Source organism: Vanellus vanellus (genome assembly GCF_965231255.1).
Source record: "Vanellus vanellus genome assembly, chromosome: 11".
Lineage (NCBI taxonomy): Eukaryota > Metazoa > Chordata > Aves > Charadriiformes > Charadriidae > Vanellus > Vanellus vanellus.
Window position 1 is genome coordinate 12,246,247 of NC_138916.1, and position 27,163 is coordinate 12,273,409.

General features: G+C 37.5%; 1 long non-coding RNA gene across 2 annotated transcripts in view; it reads left to right on the forward strand.

The window, feature by feature from the left end:
- The window catches only part of LOC309676232, a 44,770-nt gene that overhangs the window by 6,970 nt on the left and 10,637 nt on the right, over window positions 1-27,163 (forward strand). The window contains exons 1-2 of one of the 2 annotated variants that reach the window (XR_014269578.1): window positions 13,402-13,437; window positions 20,198-20,350. This is a non-coding gene — a long non-coding RNA (uncharacterized lncRNA). Of the gene's footprint in view, window positions 1-13,401; window positions 13,438-20,197; window positions 20,351-27,163 lie in introns of those variants that run through there. The other variant, XR_014269577.1, reaches the window with a different exon arrangement.

Consider the following 27,163-nt stretch of genomic DNA (forward strand, 5'->3'; position numbering starts at 1 on the left):
CATCCTCCAAGTCATTAATGAAGATGTTAGACAGTATTGACACCTGGGGGTCTTGCTTCCAGCTGGACTTTGATCAACTGATCACAAGCCTGGCCTGGTCATTCAGCCAGTTGACCTCAGAGTACACTTGGGCATGGGAGAGGGATTGGACAAGGGACTGTTGGCTCATGTTACCTCAGAGTTGAAGGTATTAAGGATGCAAAAGCATCTTCCTTTTTTTCAGGAAGAGTTCGTTCTTTAACAAGATGACCTCTCTAGAAGACTACAAAGCCAACAAATAGTAAATTTCTGAACTCCTTTGAGAAATGTCTAAGAAATGGCATTGAACTGCTGTTAAGCACATTCTCTTTGCCGAGAGATAAAACAAAAGTATCAATAATTATAATTTAACTATGGCTATAAACAGTACTGTATTCAGTTTTGGTTTATAAAATAATTTTAGTCTCTATGGACACAGGAACAATTTATGTGTGTTTACAATATCACTGACCGTTATTCTGAATTAATTAAGATAAAGGTCTGTTCCTTCGTGGGTGAAAATCATCTGGCCAGTTTCTTATCTGGAAAAGTCTCACAACAACTGCTACTGATATATAAATTGTATGAAAAAAACAGAAGGACAAAGGAACATTATGTAGGAAGATATGGTACAAAGAGAAGAAAGGTAGAGTCCAAAAAGGAGCTGTAATAAAATCGTAATGTTTAAAAATCTTTTTAGCTAATGAAGGTGATTTTCCCTCCCTCAAACAAAGGCAGAAGCAGTAGGCTCAGGATGTCTCATGTACAGTCCTTCTCAGAAACAAGCTCATTCACTGAATGAGCTCTGCCCCACTGGAAGTGTTTATTTCCACTGCCAATGGGCAGCCTCATTTGGCAGGTGAACACTACCAGTGGGTAAATACTGATTTATTTCCTCTAATCCTTCACAACTGAGAACTACATAGACTGCAGCTAACTGGAATGTCAAAGAATGGCAGCTGCGGATGTAATGTTAAATGAACTTCTTTCAAAATTTACCTTATTTATCTAAGTGCAGGTCTCAAATATTTAACTGTGTTCAAGTCTTCGGAGTCGATGCTATTCTTCATATGCATTACTTCACTTCATGTGCTCTATGATGACGTAGACCAAGACAAACATAGAATCATAGAATCAGTTAGGTTGGAAAAGACCTTTAAGATCATCAAGTCCAACCATAAACGTAAAACTGCAAAGTCAACCACGAAACTATGTCCCTAAGTGCCACATCTACACATCTTTTAAATACCTCATGGTCCTAGGAGTTGAGCATGGGGTCTCATAGCAGCAAAATTGCAACAACAATTGTATGCACTGCTTGTCAGAATGGAGTGCTGTGTGATAGGAAAACCTATTGTAAACCAATTAAAGTAAATACATCTGAAATCACACCTTAGGAATTTCAGTGATATCTGTTTGCAGTGAATATTACACATAGCATAACCTATTCTTACCTAATTTATTCTATTAAAAAAACAGAAAGCTGTCTTTTGAAAAGGTTCTTTTTTAGACAACCTAGAAGACAAAGCTTGATCCTCTATTAATTATTTCCTAGGCAAAACTGGGCCTAGATACCCATTTGGAGAAGAGAAAGGGATAAAATTCATATATTGTGTGATGTATATATTTCCCACTGGGATAGATTTCAAACAAAGCAATGAAGAAAAAAAACGAAGGAATATATTTGTTTTAAAGAGCTAAATGAGGGTGGAGGCTAAAATGGGAGGTGAACATGTCTAGGCTTGGTTTCTTGTTTTGGAGGTTTAATGTTAGATACAGCCTAGAGACTCCTGGGGATTATAAAAAATTGAATTTTTGTGATGAAGGATTTTATGGTATTTCTCAAGTATGAAATGTTCTCAACCATTGCTGCAAGCTCAGGCAAGCTTAACATCACCTCCTCAGCATGATTGGCTGTTTCATTATGCAATAGAGAAGCAGTGGAATTTGCTTAAGATTTAAAAAGAAAGCTTCATATGCAAGGGGCAATTTACTAGGATTTAAATGTCTCTAAAGGAAAGATTTAAATCTGTATAGGAAAATATAGGCACATTTTCTCTATTACCATTTCTAACTCTTCATGTATACACTGTAAATCTCAAGAGGAATACGTGCAGGACTTCATTCTAGAGAAGCATATACCGTAGGTTACTATTTTGCTTTTTGCCCATAAGGAAAAGTGAAAAGGACACTTGCCTTCAAAAGGAATTGCGCTGAATTAATTACTTCAGTGTTCTTCCAAATACAGTAAAAATAGTGAAACAGTGAAAATAGAAAATTATATTTATTTGTTAGATGCCTTCTCTCTGCAGTGTAATTTAAAAAAACCTCAGTGGTGCCGATGTTCAAATGTTTATCACTAAGTGACAGCTCTTGTGCCCATCTCCATTTTAATTTGCATGTTGTGGGACAGTCTCAGTAGCCAAGGCAAGTTTTAATGAGCAAACAAACAGCTGCTGAGATCCGTTAGATCTCATGGGTTGCACTTTATCTGTTCAGGCCACTTCCAATGCATCTTGTTTGAATAACCAGTACCAAGTATGGCTATCTACAAGTACAGAGAGGAGAAGTTTCGCAGCTGATAGTAAAGCCTCAAAGTTGCTCTAATTTACACCAGGTGGACAGGCAAATACACAACTAGCCATGGATCAGGGAAGTACAAGTTCAGCCTGAAGACACTCTCGTGCTGTTTATCCTTTGCTATCGCTTCTGGTTTTGGACGAGAAGAGACTGGTTTGTGTTATCAGCAACCTATGTACTTTGCCTATACAACACATAAAGAAATACACATCTGAATACCAAATTTCATACTGCTTTTTGGACTGCAGAGTCAAAATGATCTCCTTTGGTGTGTAGACTGCTTGTATGTCTTCTGATGCGAGGTATCCTCCAAACTGAAAAATACAACCCAGTCTCTCTCCCCTCCCCGACAGTGCTGGGATGCTGAGACCAGACTGTCTAAGCCCTGTTGTTGATTAAGCTGTAACCTGCTGAGCATGAGTTAGGGGTTCACTGCTGCACTTTGTGACAAAGTCATACTGATGCACAATTAACAAACTTCCTTTCATGCCCAGACTTTCAACATGTAACAGGCTTACATAACGAGATCACAGTAAAATCCACACCACCTTTTGGTGTGAAATATCAGCATTGGTTACATTAGCAATCACAAACACAGGTATCTGAGAGTTTAAGACAGGAATGACTGTTCTTTTTGATTAGATGCACACAGAGAAAGGGATGACCTGAGCTGAAAACCAGGATGACTTAAATTATCTGCAGATGTGGGATCTTTCTACAGATGATTGGTGATTCCAGATCCCTGCGTAGGGTGGGTGTCACCTGCAGGCATAGCTTTTAGAGACATGGAATTTCTGTGAAATAAAGGTAGGGGAGTTGCAAGGTTAAGAATTTCAACCAAGATTGAGAATGTCTTTTTTTTTTTTTTTTTCAATATAAGTAATTATTTTAGGAAAAAAAAAAACACATTTTTTAGTATGAAATAAAAGCCTTGCACAGGATGATGGAAAAAGCTACAGAATTAGCATAGAAGGCTCACAGAGAAATGAATCTGTACCTTTTTTTCTTCCTTCCTCTCCCTCTTTTGTACACCTGGCTGATGAAAAAGGTTGCTTTTACTCTGCATGAACTGCAGGTTTTAAGGATCTTAATTAAAACTACTGTTTTGATGCTATTGTACAGGCTACTTAATCAATTAGCTGTATTTGCAAAGCACTTTTAAGGACTAATTACTGCCAAATAATAAGTGGGTTTCTTTTATTAACTCTTAGAAATGGAGGATGCCAAGAGGAGAGTAGCCTTGTGTCAGAGCTCAGCAGGCAGCTTCTGATCCTTACTCATCTGATTCAACAAGAGCAACCAGGTCAGAGTCCTGGCACAGCAGCAGGTTTTGTGTAAAGCAGGGTAGTTACACACATAGTAGCTGTTAGGCTTTGTGTTTGCAGGTGTGCTTTTTTTGTCTGTGTGGACTTGGGTTTTGGGTAGGTTAGATGAGACAGAACGTTCATGTTCCTGGGAGCATGTGGTTCAGATACTTAAGCCTGTGGTCAGTCATGTGTCTGATCTGCTGCAGGATCAGCACTCCATGCTAGTGGGGTGGTGGAGGAACACTCACATGCTGGTACTGTTGCCCAAGTGGGCAAATAGGAGGATTCCTAAGAGGCTCAGAGTAAGTATACCAGTCCCCACTCAACACTGGTGTTCAGCACCTGTAGTGGTGACAGACCATAAGAAACAGATTTGGGAGACTCCACGTACACTCCATTTTTCATTCTGGGAAAGGACAATAGAGTTCCACAGTGCATTAAATGCAAACTGATGGACATTGGAGAAGGAGGTATTCTTTATTTAGGTACTAATATCAACACTGCATGATGTCCGTCATGAATGATTTCTGGACAGTCAGACTATTGAACCATCAACAGAAGAGTTAGAAGCAGAGGTATAATAAGAGTACTGGTGAACATAATAGAGAAATTTTATGGCAGTTTGTGGTTAAGAGCGGAAAGAAAACCAGGAGACACATATTCTAGTCTTGGTTGAATAATATTTACTTGAATTTTTTACTAAGCTTATAGAGTGTCTTTCTTGCAAGGAATGAAGTAGAAAGCTCCTAGGGATGTACATGGTGGGTGTCTGCAATATAAAGCAAGCAGCTACAGAGAGAAACATTTCGGATCTCAAGAGAGAAGAATGCTGTTACTGTCAGCAGTTCCACACTGTGAAGACCATGTAGTAATTCACCAAAGGAGATACATTCTTAAACACTTCCCTGAATAGAAATTAAATCATTAAATTAAAGCTTAAAGATCCAATCCTATCTTTGGTAGATACAACAGCAGAAAGCTGAGTAGTACTTACAGTCCTAAATTGTTGTATTGACTTCAGTGGGACTCTTTGGGAGATTTAACTCTAACTTTGGTATAAAAAAAAAAATGCAGGACTGGACTCCAAGCATGCTAGAGGGGCAGAATGAAGAGATTGTAATTGTTGTTGGTCCCCGGTTATTCTGGTGTCATACACAATGGCACGTAGGAAAAGGGGAGGTTTTGGAGGAATCTTGGAAATAGAAAAATAATTTAAAAGAATGTATTACAGATCTTTGTCTTCAGTATTATCTATGTAATAAAAAAAAAATGTGAGGATGGTGCATTCACTTCTATGGTAAAATACAATCTCCTTACATGCCTAAGTAAGTCTGTGTTTATAGCTCAGGTTTTTAACGTTAATGTGCAATTTCTTCGCTTTTGTGAGAGTTAGCAGGAAGATTAACATCTCTTAGATCCATCTACTGAGCTTGTTAGCCTATTACCTCTTTTGGGACATAAAGGAATAAAAGCATAAAAGAATATGGAAAGAATAACATACCTTGTGGTGGAAATTAAGGTCATGTGTTTACGTGTTGATACAGGAAGGTTACTGAAGAACTGTTCTAATTAATAGGGTAAAATCTCTTACAGACAGGTAGTGGACTAGTTGCTGTGATCTATTAAATCCCTTTGCACTATTCAAGCAGCACGAAAGAGCAAGTAACTTTTCAGAAACACTTGGGGATATCTTTTGAATGCTTGTTTTCTTCCTATCCCCTAGACCGTTGTGGTCTTCAATTCAGTAAGTGCATACCGTTATCCCCAGATATCTGGCAGGCATACTAGAGTTTTAGGCAGCAGTAATTTTGAGCAACCGTGACCCTTTAAGTTTACCTTATGGTCTCATTTTAGCAAATCATATCCAGATATGAAAACTGAACAATTTACTTCTGGAAACTTTTCATTTCAGTAATTCTACTGTTTCAAGTATGGAAGTGCTACTTAGTCCAAGTTTAGAACTCCCTGGTCTTCTATTCATTAATAGTATGCCTGGGGGTGTTGCCTTCTACATGAATATGAACTCAGTTTCTATGAATGGATGTTGTGCCTGCTAGGCAGTTACCACTCAGCAAAAAAATGGTAACTTGAAAAGTTGGTGTTTCTGAGATTGCAGTCTGCCTGGCTAAGCATAAACCCACTACTTGTTTCATCTAATTGTGCTCTTAAAGAACCACAGATTCCCGTTTTCATGAAATCCATGCATGCCAGATTTCGGCCTAAACACACTTTTACACACAGGTAACAAAGCCTTAGAGACATACTCCCATTGAGTACAGCAGCGTGAATTGTGCTCATCTTGGATTTAAGTGCTGCTATTTATAAAAGTCTTTGTACTAAATGCATTCTTCATTTAAGACAGATGTGAAGCAAAAGTAGATGAATGGATCAGAGAGGGTGTAAAGAGAGAATCAGTCCCGCAGGCTTACGAAAGGCTCGGTACGGGGAAATGCACAAGAAACCCTTGTGTTGAAACTCAGTCGGTTCTTCCCATCTTATATGAAGTTTAAGAGTCCATAAAAACAAGGCTGATATTTGATCTCCTTTTGAACCAGTTTGCTTTGTGATGGTATCATCCAACAGCTTCGCTGAGTAGAATTTTAAAATCCTCATTCAGTGTCTTGCCTTTGACCCCCGTATTCATAAAGATTTTATACTGCCCTTGGAAAATGAGTATTTAGAACTCTGTTTCTTTGGAAGGAGAAAGGGGTTTTACACATTTTTAAGTGCCGGTTACCTCCTTTTGTCCCTCTCTCTTTTTTTTTTTCTTATGATGATAATAACTATGGTGATTTCTGACAGTTCTGTTCACAGTAGTTTTTCTTTTCACTTTCTAACTAGAAAAATGAAGCTATTACCTTAGAGTAGAAAAGAGATCTTCCCCTGAATCCCATTGACTAGAGTTCAAACAGTAAAAACATTTTGAAGACCTGATTACTTTAAATGGAAAAAAAGGACATGTTGACTTCCACATTATGTTTGTAACAGACATCATCGTGGAAGATATCTCAACTGAGCATTATCCAATGGAAAAATATTTGTCAGATTTTGCAACTTATTTCATGCTTTTGACCATCCTCAGGGATGTTCCGTAATGTCTAACATTTGAATTCTCTCCCATTTGTTTGAACAAGTGTCCCTCCTTGGAATTTATTCAGTTAGTTTTTTAATATGTCAATAGTGAAAAGAAAAATAATTTTAAAATGTCAGGGGATAATGTGATAGGAACGGTACCTGAAATTGCTCTTTTAGCATATTGACTTTAAAAGCAGTGTCAACTTGACTAACAAGTAAATACAGAGTGGATGAGGTAAAAAAAATAAATACTTTGAATATTCAGCATAGCCCTCTCTGCAGTCCATATGGTTAGCATTCACCTGTCACTGTTTGAGTTCAAATGGCATGAAAACATAAAGAAGCCCAATGGCAAAGACTCGTCCTGAGATCAGATAAGTGAAGAGAGGATAGTTGGTAACAATTAGCTTATATCTAATCATAAGGCATTTTATTCAGGAAAGACAGGGAAAAAAATTCAGATACTTGGTTCTCATAAACTTCAAATGATGTATGTTTCCAAAAGACACAGAACTTTGCACTTCACTTTCACAGTACAGCAATCAAACTTTGATTTGTGCTCAGAGAAAAGTCATTCATTGTTAACAGCCAGTGCTCACTATTAGATACCACAGTATAACCGGGGCTATCTCCTATTGCAAAGATCTATAAGTAAACCCATTGGGGTCTGACTGAAAAAAAAGCTTATTTTACTGCTCTAATGCAGTACTTTTGAGGATAGTACATAGTTGATTGTTTCTGTCTGCGAATATAAAGATTTTTGTTATTATTTAGAATTGCAATTCCCTATTTTCTTTGGTTTCTTTCTTCACAAAGTAGGCTGATAAGAAACATGAAACTTTAGATTCTGATTTCCACTTCATAGAAAGCCGAAGACCTACATTGGAAAGAGATGAATTAATTGTTTATGTCATCGACTTGGTTTCTCATAACCTTGTCTTTAATAAAACCAGATTCTCAGCTACTACAGGTAGGAAAACTGGCACTGTCCTGCCATTCACAGGCCAGTTGATTTCACTTATCTGCTTCCAATTGTTTCTAAGGTTTTCTTAAAAATGTAAATTTACAAACGGTTGTTTTTATTCCAACCTAACTAGCAGCATTAATAGCAGAGCCTCATTTGTATGATCACGTGGTTACTGGCAATCTGCATCTTGGAAAACTTGGACTCTGAACAGCCCTAATTAACAGCAAAATGGAGCTGGAAATTAATTGGCATCAAACTAGGTGCAGAATAGAACTGTCTTGCAGTCTGGTTCCTGACTCACAAATCTGTTTGCAGAGCAAATATTTCTTTCTTACCTAGATTAGAATAAGATTTCCACCTGCAGTGTGGATTTTTCCTTTATTTTTTAGAACTTTTTACTAACATTTGGTATTTAGTAACCTTTAAGCATAGTCAATAACGTTTTATATGTTTGATTAAACAGTATAGGATAGATATAAGAGGAAAACTGGCTGGGAACTATTTGATCTTTTTTATTTCTTTAAGTTCTGTTTGGTGTTTATTTCTTTCCTGAACGTATGTTAACATTAAGTTCAAGGCAAGGAAAGAAGCTGGAAATACTGCGATATAATAGTGATGAAGTTCAGACCAAAAAACTGTGATGATTTTAGCTATTGATTATTTATCTAAAGGCAGTGAAGATTAATCTTTATTGTTTACTGAGGCCAAAGATTTATCATGGAAGTGGTGTTAATCGGCTCAAGCAATTTTCTTGGGACACCTAGGATCTTACTTTCTAACAAACTAACGCTTCAGAGGCCTAGAAATCTGCGGTTTGGCGTCTGACTATTTGAAGTATAATTTCCACAGACTTGGTTAGCAGCATTTAGATTGTGTTGTGGTCTAACGTCAGGCACTCGATGAATGCTTGCAGTTGAAAGAGCAAGGGTCTGAGGTTTGGGTGTTACTTTGAGCCAGTGATCATAAAATCTAAATTGTTTTATGTTTGCTGGCTTTTGACATTTTTCAGCTCCACCCATTCCCTAGCCATTTTGGTTGCTTACTGTCACTTCTAAAGTAACCCGTTAACCCTGTTCTCTCCACTACAAAAATGTATAGCTAGGAGACTGGCATAATTTCATTCAGAAGCAGTTTTAATAAAACTCCTAAAGTGCAACATTTCTTTTCTGCTTCATATAAAGCCCTGATACTTTTGGGTTTCTTTATATAAGCACGATTTGAAATTTAGTAGGAAATGAAACTATTGGGATATTAGTTATAAAGATGGCAGTCTAATACAGTCTTGCTTTAAAATTTATATTATTTCCAGTGATTAAGCAGAGTTTTAGCATTGCCTGGAGTGCTTCATTCATGGGGAATGATTGAGGAAGTAATTACAGTGAGCTACCTCTTTGACAGTGTCTGCAAACACTAGGATTGTGCTACTGGATTAAAATTACATTTACATCCTAGAAATTATTACCATTTTAGAAGAAAAAAGCTATAGATTGTAGGGAGGAAATACTACAAGCCAATCCACGTTTAGTATAATTTTATCAATGTTAAAAAAAATTATAGCCATTTAAGTATAGTTATAAGAAATATCTCAACATATTATCTCAATATATCAGTATCTCATATAGAGAGCTTCAACAGAGCTATTAGCTATAGCACAGTCCCACCTGTCATAAGAAAGAAGCTGCTAGTCTGAAGATTATTTTTAAGATTTTTTTTTTTTTTTTTTTTTAGTCTATCTCATCATCATTAGAAAGCACAAATCCCTTGAAGAAGAGTCTGCTATTGGGCAGGAGAAGGGAGAAAGGGAGTCGAGGTTATTGGAAACTAAAAGAAGCAAAAAATTCTGTAACTTTATCTTCCTCTGCTCACCCTAGCAATGAGATACCCCCTTTACTTTTTTGTCACGGGCAAAGCTAGTACTGATGCCAGTAAGACTCAGCAGTAATCACCCTGTATTTGAATGCAGGGGTTATTTGGGGCCTGAGAGCACAGGGGCTTAGCAGAGGAATTGCTGTTCTCCTGCCAGGTTGGTTTGGTGCATCCACACACTTGCTGAAGAAACAATTATTTCACTCATTTATTTAAAATAAGTAAGCAGGTTTGGATGTAATTCTTGCTTTTACACCAGAAATGTCCAACCTTAGCTGTAAGTGGGCAAAATGGATATCTAAAAGAAAGAAAAAACCCTCTGGGATGTTGAAACATCCAGATTTGTTGTGACTGATGAAATCATCCCTTCTCTGAGCACAAGAACTCTTCTCTCTTACTGCATAAATGCTGGATACAGCCAGGCACCATAATGCAACAATGGGCCATTAAGTAAGGCACTTCTAAAAAGGTCATTTTTTCCCAAATCACTGTGCTTTCACCATGGGGAAAATTAATTATAATAAATACAGTGGCCATAAATTTGTTTTTATAACCCTTTGTCTTCAATCTAGAATAAATTAATCATCATCATAACAGGCTATGATATCAAGATTTATGGTCTAACTTTATCCCCAGTGTTATTTCAGTGTTACACCAGGAGTGCCTGTGATCTAAGCATCTACCCCGTGAGTTATAGAAGGTGGGGAGCCGCCTTCTTCCTTTCCATTATTAATCGTGCTGTATTGCCTCCACCTAGAGAAAATCTGTCTTTTCACTGTGGTTGCTCTTATTCTTTCAGCATTCTTTCCACTGTGCTTGTGAACTTTTCCACTATGCCATGTCATTTTGCCTTTAAGGTGAAGGCCCTATGATAAAAATTTCATATCCCTGAGCTTTCTCTACAAAGTAGTTCAGAAGTAGAAGTATGAGGTGCACTGTTGGACCATACATAGTTGAATTCTTCCTACCTGTCACCTGAAAGAATGTCAGTAGACTCAGTATTTCAGTGCTTGTTTGACAGAAGTCTTTGTCCCCTTTTCTTGTGTCAAAAAAGCTTTTTACTGATCTTGGAGAGCAGAAGGCAGAAGAAAGATGACCTTCTAACTTGCCTGAAAGCAAATTGCTTTGGACCACTTGGGGTTACAGGTGTTTAGCTCTCTGTGTTTAGCTCTTTTTGTGACTCAGCACCATGCAGACGTGAGTCTTTCTACACACATGCCCAGAAAAGTAATGAGTGGTTCAGATAATGGCAAGTAAGACAATTTTTTTCAAAACGTGTCATCCTGGCTGGCTCTGCTATCCTTAGTGAGGAAGAGGATTTACTTTATATTTCCACTGTTTCCTTTTAAGTGCATCTGGTTAGAAAGCAGTATTTCCTGCGAACATTTTTAAGAAGGCTTGTTTTCTTTCATTGTTTTATATTTTTTAATAAATCCATTCTCTTAAACCAAGTATTTTTTTTAATTGGGAGATTTCTTACAAAACAGAGTTATCATAAAGATTTTCTTGTCCATAAAGAGGTTTGAATGGAAACATGCTATTATCTCTGCTTCTGAAGTATCTCCTTTAATCTGGCTTGGTATGCACCTGAAGAGCAAAACAGATGATAGGACAAAATTGCATTTGTACTATTATTATCAATTATATAATGCTAGCTGTCAATTTTGAACAATGTAAAAGAACTTACAGCAATCTATCTCTAACAGCCCTAAGAAAGAGAAATTTGGTAGTTAAGAATACTGGGTGAAACTGTTCTATAACAATAGTATGACCACTTTGAAGTCATTACAGTGAACTGCAGGAAAATTATTCCCTTTTCGATTTCGTAATCTGGGTGTTACAGTAAGTGTGGATATTACAGAACCATCTTAAATACTTATTTTTTGCTAATATCCAGATTTTCTGTATAAATCTGTCTTATCAGCAAAGAATCAGTAGTGCTAAACATCCTTTTAATAATTAATGCGTGATTACACTAAAGCAAAAACTTTATAGATTTATAGGCTTGTTTATTCTAACTTTATGGAAATAGTACGATGGTTTAATTTTTCCTTCCTTGGAAAACATCTGAAGGAGTAGGAAGATTATTTTTGTTTCGTAACCTATTTAGCCCAGCCTACACTACACACCCCAATCAGCTCTAGCTGAGCATTTTGCTTAACGCTTTTACTCTTCTTTCATGATTTTTCTGGGACCTTTGCCACTATGTTGATTAGTACGTCAAACCAAACGTTGTGAGTGAGACTTCTGCTACCTGGAGTGTGAGACACACTGGCACAAGTTGCAGAAATGAACTTTAAAGTTCAGGTTGTTTATTAGCTTTTTTTTTTTGTGGAAGTGAAATAGCAAGATGTGGTGGCGGAAGAGACTAATTTGATCAAATCATCCTTCAACCAGTGCTGGGCAAAAAGCAGACCCACAGATGAGAGCTACTGCTAATATGAATGTTAAGCCTATCACTGCAAGTCACACAGAAGAAAATCCAATGGAAAGAAGACCCTAATGTACAGGACTGGAGTTAAGGTCTTTTAATTAAATTTAAAGATTTTCTTCCTCTTGGGAAAGGATGTAATTAGCCATTTTCTGACAACTATTTGACCTGCAGATGCTTGCATCAGCAGACAGGGGAGTGCACTGAGAAGTACTAGTAGATTATAATTATGAGATTTGGGGAACCATTAATTATTTATGTGACATCTTGTTTTCTAACTGTTGGGATAATAACAAATATCAGCATCTTATGTAATAATAAAGATGTGTTGTAAATTGGTGGTCAGAATCCAGGGCTGGCTTGAGGAAAGTAGCTGCCACATGTTCAGCCCACTGATACTGTCCTTGCAACTGGTACCAACTATACTCCAAATTAGAAAGCATCCAAAATAAATATTATGAAGTAATGTAGCAAAGATATGTCTGCATTAACCTTAAGGGGACCCTAATTAAAGGAATATAGCCAGTGCATAACCTTTTATGCCCCTTCTAACTTCAGTAAAGTTAAATCAGAAGCAATTTTGGTCCTTGAGCTTTGGGCACCCAAGTCACATTCTAATCCTGTCTAGTTTAGCAAGTAAGCCTGTTACATCATTTCAAATTGGCATTCAATACACTACATGCTAATCTCTTCAGTCTCTCTGTGCTGCAGAGGCAACAGCTAGTGATGTAAGCAGGTGCCAAGAGCTAGACCCCCAACTGGCTCGTATACCATAAAGCCATCAGGGAACAGAATGGAGCTAAATAGGTGGAAAAACTAGATACATGTCCCTCAGCACAACAGGACAGGGTGTTCTCTTTTTATGAATTACAGATATGCTACCAAACCCATTAATTTGTACATATCTTCATTTGTATCCTGTCTTAGTAGGTATTAGTAGCCATTTGGCCTCCAAACATAACTGCTGGGCTCATCCAGCGTGGAGGGGAAAAATCCTAAAGTTATTCTGAATTGTTCTTGCAGGAACTGCTGTACAGCGGTGGAAAGCAGTATAAAGATTTTGCTCTATAGAAAGAAAAACTGTGTTTCATCATCTCTGAACTACTCACTTTAGAGACACAAGAAAATACAGTACACTCAGAGAATGCCAAAAGGACATGTATTCCAAAGCAGGATATCTTCCAAGAAATCAGGTGATTAATATAGCAGAGGTTGCTGTTGATTCCTGTGTATGTTAGAAGTACTTTGAAATGAGCTAGACTTAAGCAGGTACACTAACGGTTTTATTTGAAGTGCTTGAAATAGGAGGTGGTTTGTTTACTGAATAAATTTGCAGCTACTGTTATTTTAATCCTGAAAAATTGGTTTGGAAAAAGCACCTGGCCCTTCCAACTTGCAGATATAAAATGTGAAGAAGCAATTACAGACACCTTCTCCTTTCAGCAGGGATAATCGAAAAGTGAAGCCTCTTTTTAGAAGGCTTCTGAAGGCATAAGCTTTACAAGACAAATTTGTTACCTTGTTTTGTTCTCAAATGCCTGGGTAAGGGTATTAGAAGTCTCCTCGTCTGCATTCCCACTCTGGTGAGAGGTTTCAGCTTTCACAATTAAAGTGTCTCTCCATCAAAAAAATAAAACAAAATAAATAAAAAAAAAAAAGAAAAAAGTAGCTACATTCAATCTCAAATATAAAACTGAAGCAAAGCTACAGCTCTGAAGCTGTGCTGATAGACAACTGCTTAACGGTTAGAGACACACTACTCCAAGAGAGACCTGAGAAGTCTACTGCCACATTGGTCAGTTTCTGCACAACTGCTCTCTGCTATATCTGCTTCTTGATGGGATCAGTAACTACCTGCCAGTGGAAAAAAATCAGAGTTTTTCAAGGCTTTTACCTTCCTCTCACCATTGCCTGTCCACAACTTTGGATTTGTATAGAGAAGCCACCCGATGGCTGTACTGTTCTCTAGTAGTGACAACGTTACAGGCAACTGAAACAGTAGTATTCAAATCAAGTAGTGAGAACACATCTATGGATTTTTATAACCAAACAAATTACACAAGATATGCTTTTTGTCCAAATACAGAGATTAGTGTAAAACACACGTATGCAGTTAAGGGACTGTTTTCAATCTCTGCCTAAAGACCCATATCAGCACATATTTTCTGTGTATAGACACATAAGCTCCATTTAATTTGATCAAGAGCTGTGAAACAGATAACTTTTTAGTTAGTTGACTTGGTTTTTATATGTTTGTACTACAGCAATTTTACAGTGTCTGTAAACTTAGGCTAAAGGAATAGGAAGACTAGTAGAAGCAGTTATCTTAGCACTATTGGCTTCTCTATGGCCAGATAGAGAACAAAACCAAAATTAATGAGTCTTTTCTAGGGGTTGAGAATAATATATATTTTTGCAAAAGTGCTAAAGGATGTAGTACGAATAAGACCCTAATCTAAATTTGGCAGTTATATTAGAACTGTAATACATTTAAAATACTACCTATATGTAATGTTCAAATGGCTTTTGACTCTTTCAAGTTCGCTTTTCATAGATAATCAAATGTGTAGTTTTCATTCGCACAAATGCAACCACAAGCAAATTCTGAAGGTCATGAACATTTGGCAAAAAAGTATTTTAAATGAATATTATTTTTTTCAAATATTCAGAACATGCATTTTGTCCTGGTTTCCATGAGTCGTTTCCATGAGTCATTTCCATAACCAATAAAGGACAAATTCTGAAATGTTGCGTTCAAATGTAGAACTTGAAACCACAAGTTTGTTAATTACATGTTCTCTGTTAGATAACCTTGCAACCCTGGAAATATCTTATTTTCATATTTCAACCATATGTAGTGAAAACTGGCTCACCTTCATGACCCACCATTTGAATGAATACTGATCTCTTGGGACCCTACAACTGCTGTAGTAGCCAAAGTGTTTCTAAATCGGCTGAGTCTAGATGGTTATTGATCGCTGTACCTAGCTCCTGATTTCTCAGGCATACATTCATGCCTGCATCATATACACATCTAATATCATTTTTAGCCTGCATGCACTGCAGGCTTGCTTCCTAGAACCAGTCTTACAGCTCTCTGAATTTGCTACTTGCTTAAACGTATTTGTCAAACTTGTTTAATAAAAGCTGCCAAAGTTCTGCCTTCTAATTTATCTCTTTAAGAGATCATATTGCAGAAGGACATTGAACAGAAACAAAAGAATCTGTTAGTGATTTGTTTTTGAAATCGGTTCCAGGACTGTGGAAAACAAAAAGCTACTGATCTCAGACCATTGCCATCAGAATTCTGAGTTTGAACCGAATTGTTAGGAGACACCCTTGCCAAACTGCTTTGCTGATCTTGCTTTTAAATTTGGTATAACCTCTGTGGCTTGAAGATGTACCCTTTTTGCAAGGTAACAGCTGTCCTTCAGGCAGTTGCTTGTTTCCACCATGGAAATTACAAACTTTAGCTCTGACAGTGAGTAAAGTAAGCATGATGTGAGCACTAAGGGTCTAATTTTCTAGCCTCAGTCTTGATTAGGATGCCTGACTAGCAATATAACCAAGCTCAAGAATGGGAATTCTTCCATCTTGCTCTCTGAAGATTCCTTGAGAGAGGAGATTTTTTTATCCATCAGACCATGTGCATCCACAGAGGAGCCCTGTGAATGGTGTGCTGAAAGGATAAAAGAACCACAAGATCTTGTTTAGGCTGCAATAAGGGTCATAGAAACAAGAGAAGGTAACAGTATCCCTCCCAGGTACCAGCCCTCCCCCACAGTTGTATGGTTGTGTGAAAGGCTGACTCCTCAATACACAGATTTAATTTTCTAATCTTGCTGCATCAGGGAGCGAGCCATCTTAGCCTTTGTTTTGTGATCAGAGAGGTACTGGATCAGGTTTCACTTTGCAATCGCTATCTTTTTTTGACTGTAAGGTCTTTGGTGATAATATTTGTAAAGCAACAATAAAAATTAAAATGCACTCTAGTACTCTGTACTCACCATTAACTTCTGAAATATTGTTGTGCGTTAATTTTAACAGTTACTTTACAAAATCATTTACCAAAATCTTGGATGCCAGAAAATGATAAAATGCTGTTGAAGTTATACCAGAGTTTCCCACAGATTGGTTCTTGATGTGGAACAGCCTACTTCACTCTCTTCCTGATACAGCATCCACCCACAGTGCTTTTCTTCTAAAGGGAACAAACAGCTGGAAAACACACTAACATTATTCTGTTTAAAATTCAAGTTAAATTTAACCAGTTGCCTGTGGTCTCAGACAGCTTCAGATCAAGAAAAATAAGGTTACAGTAGAGGACTAATGCTGAGTCTGAGGAGAAATTTCAAAAGAAAAGTAGTGTTTATTTTTTAAGTGAGTATTTGTAGTAGCCTTCTAATTTTCCCTCTCAAATAATGCCTAGCAGCTGCTGCTGCAATGGTAATAAACACATACGTCAACCATTTTGTTGATATACTTTAAAATGCTTTACAATTAGTAACGCACTGTTATTCAGAAAACAGAGCCACAAGGAAGCTAAATGATTTATTTAAAACCGCATTTCATATCTTAAATATCATTGGCCTCCTCATTGCTATGCCCCTATTGACCACAACCACTTCTGTTCAAACTGCACCATTTTGGTTTAAGAAAAATTCCATGCTGTATAGGGTCTGCCAGCATATACACACTGCAGCACCTGTGACTTTGATGTTTAAGGTCAAGAAAGGTCCTCTGTCTCTTGTAACTCTTCATCAGGACAGTAAAACTATGGGGGATGCAAGAAAAGCTAAGTGGACTGTATATTTTACACCTGATGTCTGCTCTAGAAAAGGTTGGTGTATCAGCTTCATTTTAGGGCAATACCTGCTCTTTTTCAGAGCTAGTGGTGCAATGTGTGTACTAAACAGTGTGGGCAGTTTGTGGGTAGGTGTTTTTTTTTCTCTACTTATCAATCAGCGCATTTGCCAGAGAATTTGCCTTGCTTGCAGAAGGCCTAAGAAAACAGAATAAATCTGAGCAATTCTTCAGTTACCCTGAAGAGGATACTACACCGGGTGATCCTTAGAAGCCCTGTCAGTTAGTAGATGTATGTGTTAGAAGATGCGCTCGGGCCAGAAAACTCCCAAAAAGCCCAAGTAGCTACTCATAGTACTAGAGAATCAGAATGAAGACAGAATACTGAGGTATATCTAACTTCATTATTTGGAGGGAAGGAAGAGAAAACAAAAAAATCGCTGCAATATTTAAACCAGAAGATCCCTATAATGACAAATGACAACCTTGTAGCCTGCAAAATCTGCTAATAAAGTGTCTGCTGTGGTTGTTATTAAAACTAAACTTATGATCCATGATTATCTAACCATTAAACATAAGTGGGGGCTATACTGGATATCTGTATCAGATGATACTTCAGTGCTGCCCGAACTGAGAAAATTACTCATCAGTTTTGATTTCTGATGCCTCCCTTCTCTGAAGATTAGCCCACTAAGGAGTTTACAGGCATTTAGAAAGATTCCTTCCTCCCTCCCTTTGTGTCCTCTTTCTCCTCAGTAATTACACTGTAAGCTTTCTTTAAGTTTAATTTGCAGACCTTTCAAAATGGCTTATGTAGAATAGCTGTGCCATAGTGAGACTGACCGCAAAGCAATTCTGCATTGGCAGAGAAGCGTCCCTCCTACTGGTGTATAATCGTTCTTGTCCAGATGAAATTTCCTGGACCTATAGCAGCAATAGTGTAGGTCCCTCCATTGGTCAGGTTCTTCGAATATATGGGTGTTTTGCCAGAGTTACCTCAGCTGAAACAAAGTTAAAGAGGCATATTCAACCGAGATAGTAGTTGGCGTATTAGAGTTTCTTTTTGATTGATATATGATAATTTTTTTTGTTGTCAAGAAAATTGTTTACACCATTTGACTAATGGGATGGATGGTCTGTTTAGGAGAGAAAATAGACACATATGACAACGGAAAAAAAGCTCTTATTTTTTTGGATTACTGCCCACATACCAACAAAATACTGTGTATGTCTTCAGTTCCAGCCTCAACTGGCTTCCTCTGTAGTCAACAAGAATTGGTGAAAGTGGTTATGGCAAGAATGGAGCACTACTTACTGAGACCAACAAACCACATGAGTATTGTGCACTTTGCCTTTATTTCTGCTCTTACAGCGGGGTGAAGTAAGGTTAATATATGTTCTGTTAATTCATGCATTGCTCCACACCAGTTGATTTGTTTTTAGAGGGCTACTGCTTTTTCTGCTGTTAGCAAATATCCCATTAGCAAAAAAGTTCAGAGCTGACCTTCAGATGATAAGGTTGCAAATGTAAAACCAAATCCCTCTTCCACCAATGTATGAAAAAGTGTCATATTAGGTACTAATTGCATAATATGAAAGCACTTGCAAGTAGTAGGATAGGTAGATTTTCTAGATAGCTCAGTGGTTTACTGGCCTGCTTAATATAACAAAAGTATTGAAGAATGATTTTTTTTTCCTCCCTGAATCAGGAAAGACATCAGAAATTAGTAACTTGTATTACCTGGCTCAGTGGCAGTGCTACCCCTTTGCTGATTTCAGCCTTCTTTTAGTAGGGCAAACAGGAGACTGGAGACTCACCAATACAGTTATGTTCTGCTGCAGACTTTTATCTGCTGAGACCCAAGATGGATTGAGAATGATTCCCTCCACAGGTCCCTTAACAATAGGGTAACAATTTTCAGCGGGAGATAGCTTGAGTAGCTCTGAGCGGGTAGCATGGAGGAGAAAGTATCTGCCTGCATTATGTTACACCCTTAAACCATTCAGATTTGTTCTCCAATTTCTGTATAGCAATCATCCAAATTATAGAGCAAAAGGTTTTTTGAATAATGTGCAAAGTACAGCCAGGATTCTTTTAAAAATCTAACAGTCAATAAAGTATTCATGCTTTCTGGAATGAAGTTGGGCCTCTATATATCATTGATCCTTTATTAATGATTTCATTTTAAATACTGCTATCCTGAGTCACAAAGGAAGCATTTTCCATTTTCCATTGCTCTTCTGTTAAATATCCAAAGGGAGAATTTTCTGCTTACAGAAAAAGTAATTTCACAGATGACCACAATTGCTGAGGGCCAGATTCAGAAAATGATAATCTTCCCCCTTTCTCCAAAAGTTCCTGTCCTTGTTCATTAGCCATACACAGCAAGAGATGAAGCAAGCTGTATGAAACGTTGTAATTGGGTGTCTCCTACTGATGCCACATTAATATGTCATTAGACTAATATCTTTTACTGACACACAGATATAATTTTCAGAACAGATCTGGAAAGCTGAGAAGCTGGATACTGTATTTTAAAAGACTAAAGTGATTTATACATTTCTTATTTGAAAATGTCTTAATTTGCCGGGTGTCTTAAAATCTGGCTGAGACCCTACCATGTTATCACAACGCTATAGAAAGCAGGTTGCTAAAAATACAGGTGGAGCGCTGGGGCACAATAGTTGTAGTGCTAGTTGGAAGTCCAAGCAAAAATAGTGCAAAGACCTCATACTCGCAGCCCTGAGACCAACTACCCTATATTCCCTGCAAGTTGGCTGTCCACAACGTAACTGCAGCATGTGCTGCATGTGTATGGCCATTACTTTCTTTACTATCAGAGAAATTTACTTTTCTCCTTAAAGTCATCAGGCAACGTGGGCTCCTACATGAAGACATAACCCAAAATTCAAGCACACATTTGAAACCTTTCTACCAGTCTGATGAAAAAGCAGACCACAGCTAAAATTTATGAACTGTGACTATGTTAGATTTCTTTCTAGCATGGGAGTACTTGCTTTAAGTCTTATGTTAGTCGGAAATGGTCTCAGAGCAGGCAGTTTGAGGTTTATGCATGTTGCTCCTTTCTCACAAAGAAAGATCAATGGGAAAAATGAGGTAGATTTTTGTTGATTTTTTTTTTTTTATAGATGACTGGCAGATGGAGAACCTCTTTTCAAGTGAACTTGGAGCATGGACACTGCCTTGGCGAGAAGAAAGAAAAAAGAAAGAACTGCAGAGAAATTTTGAAGAGCCCTGTGCTCCTGAAAGGCTGCCTGCCCTTCCTTTTAGCAGCATACGAGGTGAGTTCTGTTTGAATGATTTTGGCATATCTTTATGCTGAAGAGCTATGTGTTGCTAAGCAACATTTAGCAGTGTGTAAGCACATGGAAGTTGCCTTTGGTACTTTACATAGCTGTGTCTGCTCTTATCCCAGATTCTGTTAGTAAGATGAAAGGTCCTTCTATAAGTTGATATAGGATCAAGGTGTATGCTGAGAATGGTGTAGGGATCAGAAGCGGAGCTCTTTCAAAGCTAAATGGGCCACAGCAAAGACTACAAGCTAAACTAAATGTAGGACTTAACCGAAAAACCATGCAAGTGTTCTCTCTCCTTTAAGCTATGAACTGTCTTTTCTTTTGCAACTGCGGCACTGTTTACTTTCACTTTCTGTGACAATAAGAATAAAAATCTATTTACATTGTTTAAGGGAGTGAATCGCACATTCAAAAGAAATATTTTTTTGTGAAGAGTAGCATAGGCTTGTTATAAAAAGTTAATTGGGTGAACAAAACCAGATTGAGAATACAGATACAAGCTATGCCAATCATGAAATTTTATCCAGAGACCTGCAGCCTGAAAACATTCATGTAACTTTAAATTTCTGTTACAGATTGTTGTGAAGAATAAAGAGAATAAAGAGACTATTAGGAGAGGACTTGCTGTATAATGTAGTTGATCTTGCTATATTTTGTGCTTTGATGCAATGCCTGTATGATCAGATAGGATAGCCTGGGGCTTGATGTAGTAGCAGGAACAAGCCTATTCTAGACAGAGGTCTTAAAAAGTACAGACCACAGAGTGCCAAGTTTACCTTCCTGCTTCTGAGTGGCAGGAGATGCCCTGTGAAGGCAAGATCCCAGCAGCGTTTGAGAACAAGCAGAGAGTTTCACTTGCTTCTGTTATGCTGTGACATCCTTAAAGTTAGAGACCATTTCAGCTGTGATACCTTTGTATTTCCTTAAACCTTTTCCTCTCACTGGAGGCAGAAAGGTGAGAAGAGGCCCTGAGTGCTCTCAAGCCAACTATATAGCAATCATTTGGGGTTCTCAGAAATCTAAATCACTAAATCTAGCTTTAGGCTTGATAGCAACGCAAGGAAGGTTGTGGGAAATACTTTAGGGAGCTGTAATTCAAAGAAATCCTAAGGTACTCTGTATTATATATATAGCACTGTAATGGCCCTTTGTAGTCTTATGGAGCAGGGGAGTAGAAGGATTATATGACGGCTGCCTCCTAATTATGGCATGGTGTCATTTAAGAATAAAAAATAATCTAAATAATGTAGCTGTTTAGAATTTGTCAATAGAAAAAGCAGTTAGTAAAATTTTTTTCCTGCTTTATATGATAATATATACATGTTACCTACTATTTGGAGATGAGAATTTAATAGGGGGTATAATTACATATTTATTTGTATGGATTCATTTCTGTGGACAAGATGAAAAGCCAAAAAAAAACCCCAATTCTTCTTTAATTTCAAACTCTTACTATGGCAGAAGATAACTATGTCCTTACAATGTTAAAATGGGAAATATTTTTATGTAACATTATTCAAGTTGATTCCAAAAAGAAAATTGGCCATTCCAGAGACAAAAATTTACAGTATGTATCGTCTTTCAGAGAATTATCAAATATGTAAATTCCAGATAGATGTTTGGCCTGAACTTAGATCTGCTGCATGCATCAAGATTCATTCATTATAAACTAATTGAGGAACAATTAATTGGTGTTCAAGACATTAATTTATTTTTGTTGTTGTTTAAATTCAGCTATTTCTGTCTAGAGCATAATACATAAGAGGCAATGATCATTGCTTCTTAACTTTTTTGCAAATAAATTACAAAATTAATTGCTGGTTGCACTGAAATTAAGGAGATGTCAGTGTTTCAATTACAAACTTTTATTTTTGGAGGTTTATAAATCAGTTATAAAAGTTCTCTCCAAACACAAGAAATAAATTAATTAGCAGACATTGTCTTAGCTGACAAGCATGTTTGTTTACATCTTTAGTGGTCTCAGGAGTCTTAATCATTTAACATTTTCTAAGTGCTTTGAGATCCTTGAAGGATGGACTCAATAAAGTGCAAAGTATTATCAATATTCTCTTTAATTCGTTCACGTTAACAATATATATGCCATGAGGGCTATTTCAGCCAATTGTGTGTGCTAGATCCCACAGTGTACCTATTAGGAAATGTCTCATGGAAATTATTAAAGGTTCAGTTGAGATCTGGTGATCACTTATTTTGAAAAGCAGAAGAATTGGCAAGCATCATTTTAAGGAAAAAGATGAACCATTGCCTCCTTGGAGGACATAAGGATGGAAAGAAAGGATTTCTGTTATACGTACCATAAATTTGGAAAGCCTGGTTAAAAACATATTCATATAAAGATATATATCTATCTTTATAGATAGGTAACTTTATAGATACCTAGGAGATAAATATATGCATACATACACAGATGGAGACAACACACACGTATATATAAATAGTGTCATTTAGACTTGGATTCAAACCACTTAAGGAGGTGCCAGTTTCATATCATAATTAAGCTGCTGAATGGGGCTGTTTACTCCCTTTTTCCTCTCCTGTGCCTCCAACTCTGTTCCTAGGCACACTGTTAGCCTTGGTCTGAGTTTGACATGGTCATTCTTGCTGTAGTATGAGCTGCTTTAGGGAGCTAAAGATGACAGGAAGCAGTTCATTTTTTGGAGGGCACGATTCATTTTCTACAGGTTTAGCGACCTGAACCACCCCGCTGTGGGGGCAGTCAAGTATTGGAGCAGTCAGATGAAGAGGAGAGGTGTGAAAGTAGATTAGCTTAGTTCTAATGTCAGATTTTACTGTGGGTTGGGACTAGTCTCTCTGTATTTGATGGTGGAAGCCAGACCTTCCCAAAAAGTAAGCAGGTCAGGCTGGTTGCAAGGCTCCTTCTTCATTGACTACAGAGAAGGAATAAGGTGAAAACCCTTTGTTAACATAGCCTTCTCCACTTAGTGCCCCAAATTAGATCATTTTAATCCAGGATAAACCAAATCTTGCTTAAATGAAAAGTATGTATTTTCCTTGGGTTTTTAGGATTTACGTTAAAGAGAAATATAGCCATTTCTCTTGGGCTTTAAACCCCAAAATAACATTTAAAATGTTCATCAAGTTTTCTTTGAAAGCTATTTAAACATCTGAATAAAAGAAAGAAGATGTATTGTTATTTACAGCTCCTTGGAGAAACTCCAAGCTTTAATTGCACTTCACTTTCATTTCAGTAAGAATGAATTTGAATGAAAGTGTCTCTGTCCTGTGGTGCTCTTTCAGTCCCCATCTTAGTTCCTGTAAAAACAGTGCACTGGCACAGCCAAACCCAGCCAGGCGCCCTCCTACTGTTGATTTAGACATGTCTTTTGGCTCCTAGCTGATTTTCTCTTGTTTTGAGAATAAATTAAAAGCACGTTTGAAAGTAGCAATGTCAATTTTCCTAATTATCTGAGACGTGGTGACTATAAATACCACACTACCTATTAAACAAATATATTCAAGAAAGTTCAGTGGATGATACCCAGATAAATTGACTTTTTACAGGGAATCCAATAGTTCTCTCTGAGATTTTCAGGCCAGATAATGTGTGCATACTGGGTGCAACATGGTTCTTCTGGGTATGTTGGACCTACTGTTTGTGTACATGCATGGAAGTATGACCTTGTTTCCTAAGAACTTGCTGAACATGTTCTCTGGAGCCCCTCTGTGGATCAGCTGGCCCTCTGATATCTCCAGATGCCACAGCAGCAAAAAAACAACAACAAAAAAACCCCACAACCAAAAAAAACCCAACAACTTTCTTTTTCCTTTCAGAAATCATGAGTTGAAAGATAAAACAGTTCTGGAGGAACCCAGGCTTGTTTATCTTTTATATGGCTAATGAGAGGAGAACTCTTTCTCTGTGTTACGTGTAACCACGCTTGCCGAGATCTATGGCAGCGCACTTAAAACAGTTTCCATAGGAAAGCTGATGGCTGAGTTTATCTTAATTTATGCAACACTTGTTTGCTGAGCTCTAAGTGTGTTTTGATATAGTGTCAGGAGTTCTTCATCAACTGAGTAAGGAGTGCTTGATGTTCCTTGATGCTGTTCTTTTATTCTCAGGCCTGTTATTACCAGTTTTCCTCTTCTGTGCTACAAAGTGTAGCAGATTTTCTACTATTTTCAATGTCTTCTGACATATGAGGTTTCTTGACATACAGCTGATATTTTTATGTGCAGATATTCCCCTTAATATCTGCTATTTTTCTAGTTCTAAACTAAACATACATTAGAAGTTCCTCTGGTAAGACAGTCATGTTTGGGGAATATTCCTGGGATGCTGCATATTTAAGACTTACTACTTTTTTTTTTTTTTTTTTTTTTTTACTTTTGCTTACTATTTAAGACTTTGGGGGACAGATTGTTCAACCACTGCATAATCCTAGTAAAGTCAACAACTGTTCATGAAAGTAAGAATGGAAGGAATGGACTGTAAGTTGGATTGCTATAAGGATGAGCCTGGTTGTTTAGTACATACAGGCCACTAAAACTTTGGGCTAAATTTAAACAGACATTAGGAACTGTGGCAACAGACTCTGGAGTCAGAATCTGTGTATTATGCTATACTGGATCCTAAATGTATGTAAAAACCGCAAAGCAGGGGAAAATTGGACTTAGCTGTATCTGCCATTTTAACTTATATAAAGAAAAGAAAGAAGGGTTTATATCTTGAAAACAGTGAGTTTCTCTTCTAAAATTAGTTCATAGCCCAAATTATACTACATTTGAATGTCACACACTTAAAGCACTTTAAAAGTTTTAAAATCAGATAAAGAACCCGATGAAAAAATCCATACTGGAAACTTCTGGCTTTCTCAGAAACATAATCTTTTCTGTATCACTGATAAAATCATAAACAATATATTCTATTTGCCTAAATTTAAAAGAGAGTGGTATGATAAGTTATTGTTAAAGCTATAGGTAGTACACATCCTTACTGACAGTGACCTTTACAGTTAACAAAACAGAAATGGTACAATTCTTGTATCTGTTTTCCTATGTTCTGTAGAAATACAGTGAGAAATCTTACATCATTCTGTCTACTGGTAAAATGTTGTAGACCTACATATTTATATGAGTAGTAAAGGTTTCCAGGGAATATTTCCCATTTCTTTTTAGGGCAGTGTAAATCATGGAATCATAGAATGGTTAGAGTTGGAAGAGACCTTAAAGATCATCTAGTTCCAACTACCCTGCCATGGGCAGGGATACCTCCTACTAGACCAGGTTGCTCAAAGCTGCATCCAACCTGGCCTTGAACACCCCTGGGATGCGGCATCCACAGCTTCTCTGGGCAACCTATTCCTGTGTCTCACACCCTCAGAGTAAAGAATTTCTTCCTAATATCTAATCTAAATCTACTCTCTTTCAGTTTAAAACCATTACCGCTTGGCCTATCTCTACACTCCCTGATAAAGAGTCCTTCCCTATCTTTCCTGTAGGCCCCCTTTAGGTACTGGAAGGGGCTATAAGGTCTCCCTGGACCCTTCTCTTCTCCAGGCTGAACAACCCTACCTCTCTCAGCCAGTTGTCATAGGAGAGGTGCTCCAGCCCTCTGATCATCTTTGTGGCCCTCATCTGGACTCGCTCCAACAGGTCCATGTCCTTCTTATGTTGGAGGCTCCAGAGCTGGATGCAGTACTGCAGGTGGGGTCTCACGAGAGCAGAGTAAAGGGGCAGAATCACCTCTCTCAACCTGCTGGCCACACTGCTTTTGATGCAGGCGAGGATAAATAAGCATGGGGAGTTACCAAGAGACGGAGGAATTCCCTTGGGGCTTTGGAGAGGAAGGAGCAATCTATGTTCATTGAACTCTAATGAGCTGTTTTTTTCCAATGCTGGCTGGTTGGTCTGGTTGCTGTGTTTTTGAGCCTCTCATCTGGACACAGTCTGTTCAGAGAAGTTTTTTGCATGTTTTCATTGTGAGGAAGACAGAGGCTGTCTGAGACTTATGTTTATCATATCGGCAATATTTAGCTTTTACTTTTAGTAGTATTGCTCAAAGTATTCTCATACACATGAGGAAGTATTGATGCTATTGGACCTTAAATACTGCATGTACAGTTCTCTGCTAACCTTGCCTAGGAAAATGAAATCTGGTATAAAGAATGGGTACAGGGATTTGGAAGCCTGCCGTATGAAAGCAGGCTGAAATCTTCCTTGTACGAGCAAAACAAAAGCTGCACGGGCTTAGATTGCTCTCCCTGACAGTCATGAAGGTTGAACGTGAAGCTTCTCATGAAATTTGATATACATGTCTTTGCATTGAAATGCTGTAAGCCTACAGACTAGCTTAGGTTTATGCAACTATTAATTTTGCAGTTTGCTTATCACAGACTGTAAAAAAAAGCCTTCTAAGATGCACCCACACTGTCAGATACTTTACAGAGATATTAGTGTGTTGTCAGATTACAGAATGTCTTCTGTATGCCTCACAAAATTTGAACCCAGAGATATAAAGTGTCAATGTATATCGATTAAGCAGACATATTTGATTTTCATTATGCAGTTGTTTTTCTATGATTTTTTTTCTAGTTGCTCTACTTGCTTCAAAACCGGTAATCTCATTCTTGTTCTAGCTTTCCTAAAGCTTTTGCACTGTTAAAACTTATTTCTAAATGAGATGGGTTTGCTTAAGGTTTATATAAAAAAGATTTTTTTACCCCATGTAATGTTTTCATCACCTGTAAATGAAGGAAATTCATCTTTTTTGCAATATCTTAATGCAAGACTAAAGCTGTAGATGACAGTTCTTTT